This window comes from Pinus tabuliformis, chromosome 9 (genome assembly GCF_031772625.1).
Source record: "Pinus tabuliformis cultivar Carrire ecotype Pingquan chromosome 9, CPIR1, whole genome shotgun sequence".
Taxonomy (NCBI): Eukaryota; Viridiplantae; Streptophyta; class Pinopsida; order Pinales; family Pinaceae; genus Pinus; species Pinus tabuliformis.
The window spans coordinates 961,519,878-961,532,260 of record NC_142307.1 but is presented as its reverse complement, the minus strand read 5'-3'; the positions used below and the strand labels follow the sequence as shown (position 1 = coordinate 961,532,260).

Sequence of the window (12,383 nt, the reverse complement as noted above, 5' to 3'; positions counted from 1 at the left end):
AATATGCAGTTAAAAAACCATTTTAACTGCAACAAATCATGATTTCATCTCAATTTCTTCCGCCGGATTCCGTCACCGGAATCTCAAAAAGTCGCATTATAGACAACTCCAATATAAAAATAATATCCGTGTTCTCACTCTTGCCACGTGAACTTGTTTATTTTATAAAAAAAAGTTTATATATTCATATTACAAGTGTCCCATGATTTCTATCGAACCGGATTTGGTTGAAGAATCCCGAGCCTGTAACAGTAACATAGGCGATAAATGGAGGCGGTAGAGGAGGGAGACAACCAGACCCAGATCCGTTTTGGGTGATAGAAGTCATGAAAACAGGCTTTGTGGGATCCGGTAATGCCACACAGTAAGATAGCAGCGTCAAAGTGACTGTAGGCATTGGTGGATAAAGTGAAGCGGTATTGATGAGGCCTCACATTGTCCACCGATGCCTACAGCCCCTTTGACATTCTCATCTGATTTTATGACTGCCTCACTTCCTCCGCCGATGCCCGAGGCGCTGTCATCTGTTTTTGCGGCATTACCGGATCCTGCAAACCCTGTTTTCATGGGTTAAAATTAGGTACTGGTCGATTGGCTCCTACAAACCCTGTTTTCATGAATGAAAAAGAGGTACTGTTCAATAGTTAAAAGTGTAATGAAATGATAAAGTTTTTTAATGTTCAGTCGTTTAGAGCTCTTAAGGAAACAGAAAATGAGTATTTTATTTTTTGCTTTGAAATCTGTTCACAATCCTTTTTAATGGATGAAATAAATTGATGAAAAAGAAGCACTGTTCAATACTTAAAAGTGTAATGAAATGAGATTTTTTTTGGTTTGAAATCTGTTGACAATCCTTTTGAACATATATGGGGTAGGATTTAGTTTCTTCATTATTTTGCTCATAGTGGGAAATCAGGATTGTTTATAAAAAACTTATTGATGCGCCTCTTTCAGGTCTACCTTGTAGGATATCAGGACTAAATTGTACTTTGACTGCGGTTCTCCACAATAGTAGAGTATATTTCAAAAGAAAAAAAAATGTAAAGTATCAAAGAGGGGTTGTGTGACTTCCCTCCTCAAAGAGGGTAGCGTGACCTGCCTCTTGAAAAGACAACTGGAGCACAATGGGATATGCTGGAAAGATTTGGACATACCACCCTCATTAAAGAGAGGCGGTGTGACATGGAGCACAATGGGATATGTTCAGAAGACTTGGACGTACCACCCTCATCAAGGGGTGGTGTGACCTGCTTCCTCGTAGGACAACTGGAGCATATCCTAACGGTAGCACAATGGGTTCCAATTGGATATGTGGGGAAGACTTGGAAACCTCTGCCAGTATTCTTCCTCCTTGCTTGACCAGCCATGAAATCAAGGTGATCAAGAATCGATTTTACTTCTCCAGCATTTTTAAGCGTCCTGAGTTTGAGTTTGTAGAAATTGGGTCACAAAAGGGCCACAAAACTTTTTGTGTGCCAATACAGAATCAGAAGCCTTTGATATTTAGTTTCTCTACTTTTAGTTTTGATGGAGCCTAGGTCTGAGATGAAAGGCGGCTGAGCTTGGGCCACAAAAGCTTTTGTGTGCCAATGCAGCGCCAGAAGCCTTTGGTATGTAGTTTCTCTAGTTTTAGTTTTGGTGGAGCCTGGGTCTGAGAAGAAAGGGAGCAACTCTGTCTCAATCTGTTCCCTGTCCTGGGGAGCTCGTGGACCTCGAACTTCTTCCTCTAACAATTGCCCTTAATGACGTTGAGCTGGCCAGGTGGTTTGGTGGAATGCCTGCTCTACATCCACTGCTTCTGTTTTAGCTTTAGTCCACCGTGGAGGGGCAGAGATTGCAGAGGGATTTTCTTTTGCCCTGAACTCTGCACCATGAAGCCGAAGAGTTGTAATCGGAGCGCCTTCCTGTGTACTTTCGCGTAGTATTTGCCTTTGTTTTTTCTGGTTTATGGTTCAAACACTTTTGGAGGAGGAAAAATAATCATTTTTTGATGTAAAAAGTGGCTTATATCCCAATTTTTGGTACTTCGGTCTTTCCTCAACCATAATTGGATTGGTAATAGCTTTGACCATTTTTTCCAAGACCTCCACCTTCATATCCCATCTTGGAAAGCAACTTCATACCTATGCCCTTGGTATGTTGCTCGAAGGCTACAAAAGAGTTGTTATGCATGAAAACGGAAGGAGTGGAACTTGAGATACTAATTACCTATTTAAACTTGTCATACATCCTTTCATCTTTTGATGATGACGATGATGGCCAACTTGTAGATGACTCTAGCCACCCACTCTTGTCCACTGGCATATGGTGTGCTTCTTGAAGATGTTTGCAAAAAGCACATGCAACATCTTCCACATATGGTCCAAAACCACTATTTGAACCATGACCACACACTGGCCCCATTCTGGAGGTTTCCCTTGCTGGTCCATGAGTAAGCTTTCTGCAACTTGCTCATCAAGAACTTGCTGCAATACAAAGTGCATGTGTCTCTTCTCCTCTTCAGCTATCTCCAACATCCTTCTCAATTCTATGTTCTCCATCTAAAGAGCCAAATAATGCTCCTCTAGCTCTTGGAGATTCTTTTTGTTGCCCATCTTGCAACTTGGTCAACCTGCGTCTGATACCAAATTGATCTGAAATTGGATTAGGTGATTTCTTTCTCTTTTCCAAAATCAAATAATACAAAACTTAGGACCCTGTCAATGCTTTTCAAGGTTAAAAATGGGTCTTGAGACAACATGTTTATTCAATGTTTCTTAAAACATGAATTAGCCTTCATATGTAACTGAACATAATTAATATAACACACATAATCCATGAAGGCATAAAGAAGATCAAGACAAAGGTTTGTTAACGGAGTTCACCCCTCCTTGGCTACATCTTTGGGCCTATCAACATGACTAGACCACTCATATATTCAATATCAAAATGAAGTACATAAACATTTGTTGTAGGTAAATAAGTGTTTATTACCACTACAAGGTAATGTTCTCCTACAAAGAACTTTCACAACAATAGCAACTCAAAACATCTCCTTCAAAGATGACATACTTCAACTGAAATGAGCTAAAAACATCATGTGCATGCTTCAATTCCACATTGAAACATATAATCAAAACTTCATGATAAAAGAAGTTGAACCTAAGCTGAACTTTGTTGGTTACAATTGTTGCAGTGGCCTTCTGGAAGTGAGAATACCCCTACAAGGTCTTCTCCATACCCAAATACTCCGAGAACTAATTCCAAACCCTAACTGATCCATACACCTTTAGTCTCAAACCTGAAAAATACCTCGTATATGTGCTCAAATAAGAAATTAGAGGTTACCAATGGATTCAAAACATCCAAAAACCCCTAAGCAACCTCTTTCTGAGCTCAATTTGGATAAAAACTTGAAAAATTATGAGTGTCCAAGCTCTCTCATGAACTTTTTTTTTTCAACCATCCTACAATTCGACCTAAACTTGGCTTGAGCGCCCCAAACCCGTAACCGACGTGCAAATCTGGCCTACAATCCAACCAGAGGGGTGAAATCGTACACTTAAAATGTCCACTAACCCCCGAAATTCCAAAATTTGTGGTCGCATGGGGTCACGTGCCTAGGGGCTGGGCCCGCCCTCGTAGGTTGGTCCCCCAACACTTGGCACTTGGTCATAGCGGTGCCCATAAAACTGGGACTGAGCACTCTAATTGCGCAAGCGCCCAAACTCCAGAGGTGGTGGTCACATAGCGAGCCATGTGCCCTGAGGCTGGCCCCCCGTTGCTAGCGCATTTGCGCCAAGTGCCTTTTGCATCCGCTTGTGGTTGTAGTGGGTCACATATGGCCTGGGCTGGGGCCTCGTCGGAGCGCCCTCCGACTACCTCCACGTATGATAATAGATGTATCGCCAACATAGATTTTCTTGTGAATATCCAGGAACATATTTTAGGCTTTAGCAGCAAAAACCGACATAGGTCATAAGACCTTTACAGCAATGAAAACCAAAGCTGGCAACAAACACTCCTTCGTTCACACGGAGAAAAAAAGAGAACAAAGATCCATAGCAATGATGTTAGTGGTTTCGAAGCATAATAGAGCATGATAAATAGCTAGCACTCAACCTCTGTGCTATAGGTCAACGCATCACACCGAAAAAAAAAACTAATTACTCATTTCCTCCTTGCTATAGACAGTTTTATTCCAATGACCTGATACTCCAACAGCTACACACAACTCGGTGATGGCTCTCAAACTCTGCAGCTTAACAAAGCACTGATACCAAGTGAAAGACTGGACATAGTGATAGAGCAACTACGGTGCTAACAAAAAGAACTAGACAAGAATTTACATAACATCAAAACGCCAAAATTAGCATTGCCAAGAAAAATTTGTATGCAGCTACAACTGTGTTACAACACTGACTGTGTGTCCTTCTATGCCTGATCATCTACCTTTATACAAAAATTAAGTTGGTTATTGTCCTTCAGGTTGAAAGAGTTGGGGCGGTGATGTCCTTTCAGTAATGCTAAGCTGTGGAACCAAATTTAATAATCAAATCACTGTTTTCATAACCTTTATAAAATTACAGAACATATAAATGATAAGGGGAACTTGCTTTACACTCACGAATTTAGATAAAACTTACCATAACTAATTATAAAAAATCATTAAAAATTATATGTTAAATAAATTATTCATTAAAAAAGCCAAAATGAAAATGACGAAAAAAATGAACTTCTATTAAAAAAGTATGTTAAATAAATTATTCAATAAAAGATGCGAAAATGAAAATGATGAGAGAAAGTAGACACTCACAAAACTTAAGTGGAAAATACCAAATCGTCATCAGTTTTTCATTCGACGGGCAGTGCGGATTTGAAATTCCACGCCTGATTCCGAGCATCCTTAACCCTATTTTATGGGAGTTGTCTATAATGCGATTTTTTGGAGATTCCGGTGACGGAATCCGGTGGAAGAAATTGAGGTTAAATCTTGATTTGTTGCAGTTAAAATGGTTTTTTAACTGCATATTTGGATTTAGCACCCTGAAAAACCCCTGGGACGCCTTGATTGTGCAGAAAGTAGCTATCAAACTTGCGATTCCAATAAATTGCTGCCGGATTTTGACCGGAAAAAACCACCGGAAAGACTTCCAAAAAGTCTCATTATAGACAACTGCTATTTTATGTGCATCAAAAGATGTTTCAATTTGCATATGATATAAGATGTCAACTCAATATATTTTACATTGGGATCATTGGAAGGCTCACCCACAAGTCAGTGATTGACTCTCATCCGATGCCTCAAACTGATGATGGATTAACCACAATTTTGTGGTTGACTCTAAATCTCTACCAACTTTGTGGCATAACCCTCTGAAGATCCAAATCGGAGATCAGGAACTCAGTGCTTAGAAGTATCGTGAATCTGCTTCCTCACTACATACACACCGTGTGTGGAAAGATTTACGAACTGGTTCAGGGCACCAGCGAGAGATTCAAACAATTATCTTTATGGAAATCCAAGAGTTCAGATTTTGGTGGGAAGTTGCATACACTGAATTATTTTTATGAAATTTAAGAGTTTAGATCAGCTATTGGTGGTCAGTTTTTCACCAAAATCTGAACTCTTGAATTCCACCAAAATATGGTGGTCAGCTTCTCACCAAAATCTGAACTCTTGAATTCCACCAAAATATGAACTCATGAATTCCCATAAAGATGAGTGATTGGAACTGCAGTAGTCACTAAAATATATCTCTCCTGCACTGTATCAAACCGTAAATCTTTCGAAATACAGAAACTGTATCTGTTCCAGAAGCAGATCGATTCCTTAAAGAGGCTGCTTAAGCATACGACAGAGCTTAACCTGATTGTGATTCTTATTGACTCCTTAAGGGGGCTGCTTCAGCGGACCAATCAGCTTAATCTGATTAAATTCAGATCATTGGACAACTAGCTCTGTGGCTGAGCTCTTCAATTACGGGGATATTGGGCAACCTTAACCCGATTGTAACTTTAAAGCTCAAACACAAAGTCAACGTTGTTGTTATAAATTTGCTTTGTGCATCGCAATTCTTTGAACGCCAAAGAGTAATGATGAGGAAAAACACATTCTATCGATGCAAATTGTTTCTTTTGATGCGTTGTAGTTATAAATTTATATATGTGCAACAAAAGCTGAGGGCAGATCTGGTTCGGATTGAGGCGGAGATGGAAAATATCTCTGGGCCTTATAAACCCTAATGCCCCATCCACAACTCTTATGACTCAGATGCAGGAAGTGGAATTGGATAAGCGCCATATTTTAAAAATTTATGAGGCCACCTGGCGTCTTACGAATTGTGCGATTTGGATAAGGAGGGGGATAGAAACATCGTTTCTTTCACCATTTCACCTCTCAAAGGAGAAATGCAAATTCAATATGGGAATTGGAGTACGGAGGACATTCACAAGGAAGCTGTTTCATATTTTGAAAATATGTTTACGGCTCAAGTTGGAGTGGATATTCATGACCAACTAGGGGGAATTGAGGTTTTACCCGATATGTTCACTCAAGTTTCAAACGCCAGTTTGGGCTATTCGGTCGCTATGGAGGAGGTTTCCACGGTCTTGAACTCCTTTAGGAAAGACCACTGTCCGGGTCGTAATGAGTGTACCGTAGAACTTTTTATCCATTTCTTTGATTTAATGGGAGTACTGTTGGACATGGTTGAAGAGTCGCACAAAATTTTTCGTGTATTTGGTAGGAGCAATTCCACGTTCATCGCTCTCATTTTCAAGATATCTCACTTCACTTCTTTTATTTATTTGAGTGTGAACATCTAGTATAAATTAAGTTGTCTTTAGTGAGATTTTTTTGGAAGTTTTTCCGATGGATTTTTCCCGTTTAATTTTTCTAAAATCCGTCAGGAATTTATTGAAATCACAAGTTTGATGGGTAACCCTTGCACAATCAAAGTGCCCTATGGGTTTTTCGGAGTGCTGAATCCATATATATAGTGAAAAAACAAGTTTAAATAACACAAATAAAGATAAGTCTAAAAAATCGCACTAAAAACAACTCCTAAATTAATTTCTAAGATAATTTCCGTCAAACTCAAGGCCACTCTTTGTGAACATATCTCTCCGAAACAATTTGGCTTTCTTGCAAAGAAACAAATACACGATGTTGTTATAATTTCCTATGAATGTATTCACTCCATCCATACCAAGAGACGGGTCATGAAGCTGGATTTGCACAAGGCTTATGATAGTGTCAACTAGTACTTCCTGAGATTGATCCTCATGAAGATAGGTCGCTTTGTGGAAAATGCTTCTTGGATCATGGATTGTGTATCGCCTATTTATTATATTGTCTGATTAATGGATCCCCATCCAAATTTTTTCGAGTTGGAAGAGGGATTTTTCAGGGCTTCCCCTTATCCTAGTTACTTTTCATTCTTGTCATGGATGTTTTTGGCAAAAGAATTTTAGAGGCCTGCATAGGGGGCTTATTCCATGGCTTTTGGGTAACTTGGCGAATCTCTGTCTCACTATCATTTTTTCATTGATGATGTGCTCACTTTTGGAGAGGTTTCTTGATTTCAATGGAATGTCTTACATTCCGTCCGCACTAGATATGGTGTTGCATTTGGTTTAAGCCCTAATGGAAGAAAAATCTATTTAATATTTTCTTCATGAGATGATGAGGAGATTGCCAATATTGTCTTTGGGGTCAGTGTTTCACATATTGAGGAAGGTTTTTCATATTTAGGGTTTAGGCTTAAACCTAACAAATACAAAACAAGGGATTGGTTTTGGTTACTAGAGAAATTTCAAAAAGCACTTCTCTTCATGGTCCCATTGATGTTTATCTCTGGGTGGCATATTCATTCTCATACAAGTGGTCTTCTAGCAGATCTCTGTTTAGTGGATTCATCTCACAGGGCTTCACTCAATGAACCTCTGACATATCATATGAGTTCATGGCATACTAAACAATACCCCTAATTTGACTACATATAGAAAATACCTTTAAAAATCACATTATTTAACCCCCTAGTAATACCAACACAATACACCTTCCCAATTTAAAAAACCCCTACTTTCATTAGATATTGTAGGTATCCATTTTTTCATTAACATTTTTAATACCCAAGTATATTTTTTCATTAACTTTAAGCTCCATCTTTTATACTTTGTAGAATATGAAATGAATTATTTAAGTCAACTGATAAGCCAACATAACTATGAAGAAAAAATACACACACACACATATATATATATATATTCAAAAAAAAAAAAAAAAACAAAAACAAAAACAGTTACTTTGTGAGCTAAAAACTGTTATAAATCTCATATATTAATTGAACCATTAACTACGTTATTATATAGTAAAATTATTACTAAAATTATTAACAATCAACTCTGAAACAAATCTACTCACACTACAGCGAATTTCCAGCACTGACCACCCTAACAATTTGCTGCCTTAATTTTGCGCAGAACACAAAATTTGCTGACTAATTTGTCAGCAATTTACATAACTAATTAAGCATTATTCTCAACACTCCCCCTTAATGATTAATGAGGATTTACTACCTAATCTCGTAGTGCTAAAAATTGAGTTTTTGCAACTGCTTTGGTGAAGATATATGCTAGCTGATGCTGAGTATTTATATGCTTCAATTCGATATCCTTCTTTTGCACCAAATCTCTAATGAAGTGATATTTCATGTCAAAATGCTTTGTCCTGTTGTGATGAACTGGGTTATTTGCTAACTTGATGGCACTTACATTATCACAATAAATCACTGTAGGTTGAATTTGTTTTTCTCCAATTTCTTCCACAATTTTTCAGAGCCAAAGAGCTTGTGTACCTACTGAGGTAAATGCAACATACTCCGCTTCTGTGAATGAGAGGGCACCAATACTTTGTTTTTTTTAGTTCCATGTAATCAAACCAGAACAAAAAGAGAAACAATTTCCAGATGTGGACTTACAGTGATCAAGACTACCTCCCCAATCTGAATCACTAAATCCAACAAGATTGAACTTTTCAGAATAGTAGTAATGAATACCAAAATTTAGAGTGCCTTTCACATATCTTAAAATCCTCTTGGCTGCCTTCATATGTATTTCAGATGGATTTGTCATATACCTTGAAACAAGTGAAATTGAATATGTAATATCAGGCCTTATGTGGGTTAGAAATATCAAGCTCCCCACAATACTTCTGTAAGTTTTCTCATCAACTAAATCAACACCATCATCTCTACATAACACCTCTCCATGAACACTTGGAGTAGGGGATGGATTACAATCAAGCATATCAAATTTATTTAGCATATCCTGTGCATACTTTGTCTGACAAATGAAAATCTCATCCTTACTTTGATAAACTTCCATTCCTAGAAAATATTTCATGATGCCTAGATCTTTCATCTCAAATTCATTCATCATAGCAACTTTGAATTTATCATTCATCTTAGAACTACTACCCATATACAATAGATCATCAACATACAAACTTATGATTAGAATATCAATACCTTCTTGTTTGTAGTAAAGGGTAGGATCACTCTTACTTCTTTGGAAGCCATTTTCCTGAAAGTATCCATCAATCCTAGCATACCACGTTCTTCGCGCTTGCTTGAGGCCATACAAAGCCTTCTTCAACTTGTAGACATTATTCTCCTTTCCTTCCACTTCAAAACCTTGTGGCTGCTCCACATATACTTCCTCTTCCAAGTACCCATTCAAGAAGGCACTTTTCATGTCCATATGATGTATGCTCCACTTTTTCTGAGCTGCTAATGAAATCAACATTCTAATGGTCTCCTATCTTGCTACTGGTGCAAATGTCTCTTCATAATCAATTCCATACTTCTGTGTGAATCCTTTAGCAGCTAATCTTGCTTTGTGTCTTTCAACACTCCCATCACTCTTAAATTTAGTCTTATAGACCCATTTGGTGCCAATCATTTTCTTGTCATGTGGAAGCTCTGTCAACTTCCAAGTGTCATTCCTTGGAATGGAATCCATCTCTTCTTGCATGGCTTGCATCCAAACCTCATTACTACATGCATCTTCAGAACATGATGGTTCAAAATCAGCCTTGGCTAATAAAGAAAAATTGACTATCTCACTTGTTGGGCTTTCTTCATGTGCTTGATTTGCACTCCTGTGATAAATATCACTCAATCTTCTTACCTTCCTTGTAGAACTTGGAGAAGAAGTTGGACTTGAACTTGATGTTGAAGAAATTGATGAAGGGCTACTTGGTGGAGTTAAGCTACTAGTTACAAAAACATTAGTTGGCTGCTCATGATCATTATCAACAATTATATTATCATTCAAAACAGATTTTTTCTTCTCAACATGGCCTTTTTGATGACCATAAACTCTTTCTTCATCAAAAATTACATCTCTTGAGACAATAAGCTTGTTATTTAGAGGATTATACAATTTATAAGCCTTGCTTGTCTCACTATACCCAATAAAAATGCATAACTCACTCTTTGCATCTAGCTTTTTTCTATTCTGATCAGGTACATGTACATAAACCAAACAACCAAAAACTTTGAAATGATTAATATTATGCCTTTTTCCATACCAAGCTTCATAAGGAGTCATCTTTTCTAGTGCATTGGTGGGGCTACGGTTGAAGATGTACACTGCTGTAGCAACTGCATCTCCCCAATAAGAGTTGCTCAATCCCTTAGTTTGTAACATGTATCTTGCTATTTCAACCACAGTACGATTTTTTCTTTCAGCTATGACATTCTGTTGGGGTGTGTACGTTGTAGTATGCTGCCTCTTGATGCCATTCATATCACAATAAATCTGGAAAGCTTTTGAGCAAAATTCTCCTCCACGGTCAGTCCACAAACATTTGATCTTGCACCGTTTCTCATTTTCTACAAGGGCTTTGAACTTCTTGAATGTATCTAGGGCTTCACTTTTGGCCTTCAAAAAATATACCCAACAATTTCGTGAGTAATCATCAATAAATTGATGAAATATGATGACTTACCCAAACTCTTAGTCTGCATATGACCACATATGTCTGAATGAACACGCTGAAGTGGGTGATGAGCCCTCCATGCGGTTCCCTTTGAAAACCTTTCCCTTGCATGCTTTCCTTTAGCACATCCTTCACAAACCTCCTTATGCTCTTCTACCTTGGGAAAACCAGAAACTAATGCATGTGAGGTTAGAAACTTCAAACTCTGAAAATTTAATTGCCCATACCTGAGATGCCATAACCAACTTGAATCTTCATAAAACCATATTTGCAAGATTGTTGTTATGTTCATCAAACCTAAAGGGAAACATCCTATTTCTTATCATAGGCACAATAGTGATCACCCAATTTCCCTTATTCTTATCATAGATAATACATGTCTTATTTTCAAAAACTACTTTATAATTTTTCTCACATAGCTGCCCAATGCTCAACAAATTATGCTTCAATTGTGGAGTATAATAAATGTCATGAATACTCTTTATAACTTCTTTTGTTTGGACCTCCATAGCTCCTTTGGCAGCAACCTCCAATGATTTATCATCACCAAGCTGGATCTTGGATTTGAAACTTCCATCCTTTGCTGAAAACAACTTCTCATTCCCTGTCATATGGTTAGAGCATCCAGAATCTAGGTACCAAACATCTTTACTAGTATTTTCACCTTTCGCATAAGATAAAAATAAGTGATCTCGAGGATACTCACCACTTTCTTGAGCATAATTAGCATTTTTACCTTCTTTCAATCTGCATTCTCTTTCAAAGTGGTCATACCTGTTACAATAGTAACATTGAACATTTCTCTTATCAAATCTACCTCTGCCTCTTCCTCTGAAACTACCTCTTCCACTTGAGCCACCTCTTCCTCTACCTCTTGAAGAATTTTGGCTTTGCCATTTACCTTGACCTTGATTGATTTTGGCACTGCTACTGCTTGCATCTTCATTCTTTGTAATTTGTAATTTAGAGGAAAAAGCTTTCTCTACACCTTCAAAAGTGTCCTTCAATCTTTCTTCATGAGACATCAAAGATCCAACCAATTGATCAAACTGTAGTTTTGTCAAATCCTTACTTTCTTCCATGATTATGGCAACATGATTCCATCTATGTGTTAAAGATCTCAATACTTTTTTAATTAAAACTTCATTACTTACAGTTTCTCCAAGTGTAGCCATTTTATTGACCACATCTTTGACTCTCACACAATAGTCACTCACACTTTCAGCTTCTTGCATCTTCAAATTCTCGAACTCTCGCTTCAATGTCTGAAGCTTGACCACCTTAACTTGATCACTACCTTGGTAAGCTTCTTGTAGAGTCTCCCAGGCATCTTTGGCAGTTTTTCTCCTGATATTCTTGGAAATAAGCTCTTATCAAGAGCTATCTGAATGTCAAA

General features: G+C 37.9%; 1 long non-coding RNA gene across 1 annotated transcript; it reads left to right on the top strand.

Moving 5' to 3' along the window:
- Window positions 1-219: 219 nt before the first annotated feature.
- On the top strand, window positions 220-1,786 carry LOC149151920 (uncharacterized). Its single transcript, XR_016262569.1, has 2 exons — window positions 220-630; window positions 955-1,786. It is a non-coding gene; the product is annotated as an uncharacterized LOC149151920 (long non-coding RNA).
- The last annotated feature ends 10,597 nt before the right edge of the window (window positions 1,787-12,383 follow it).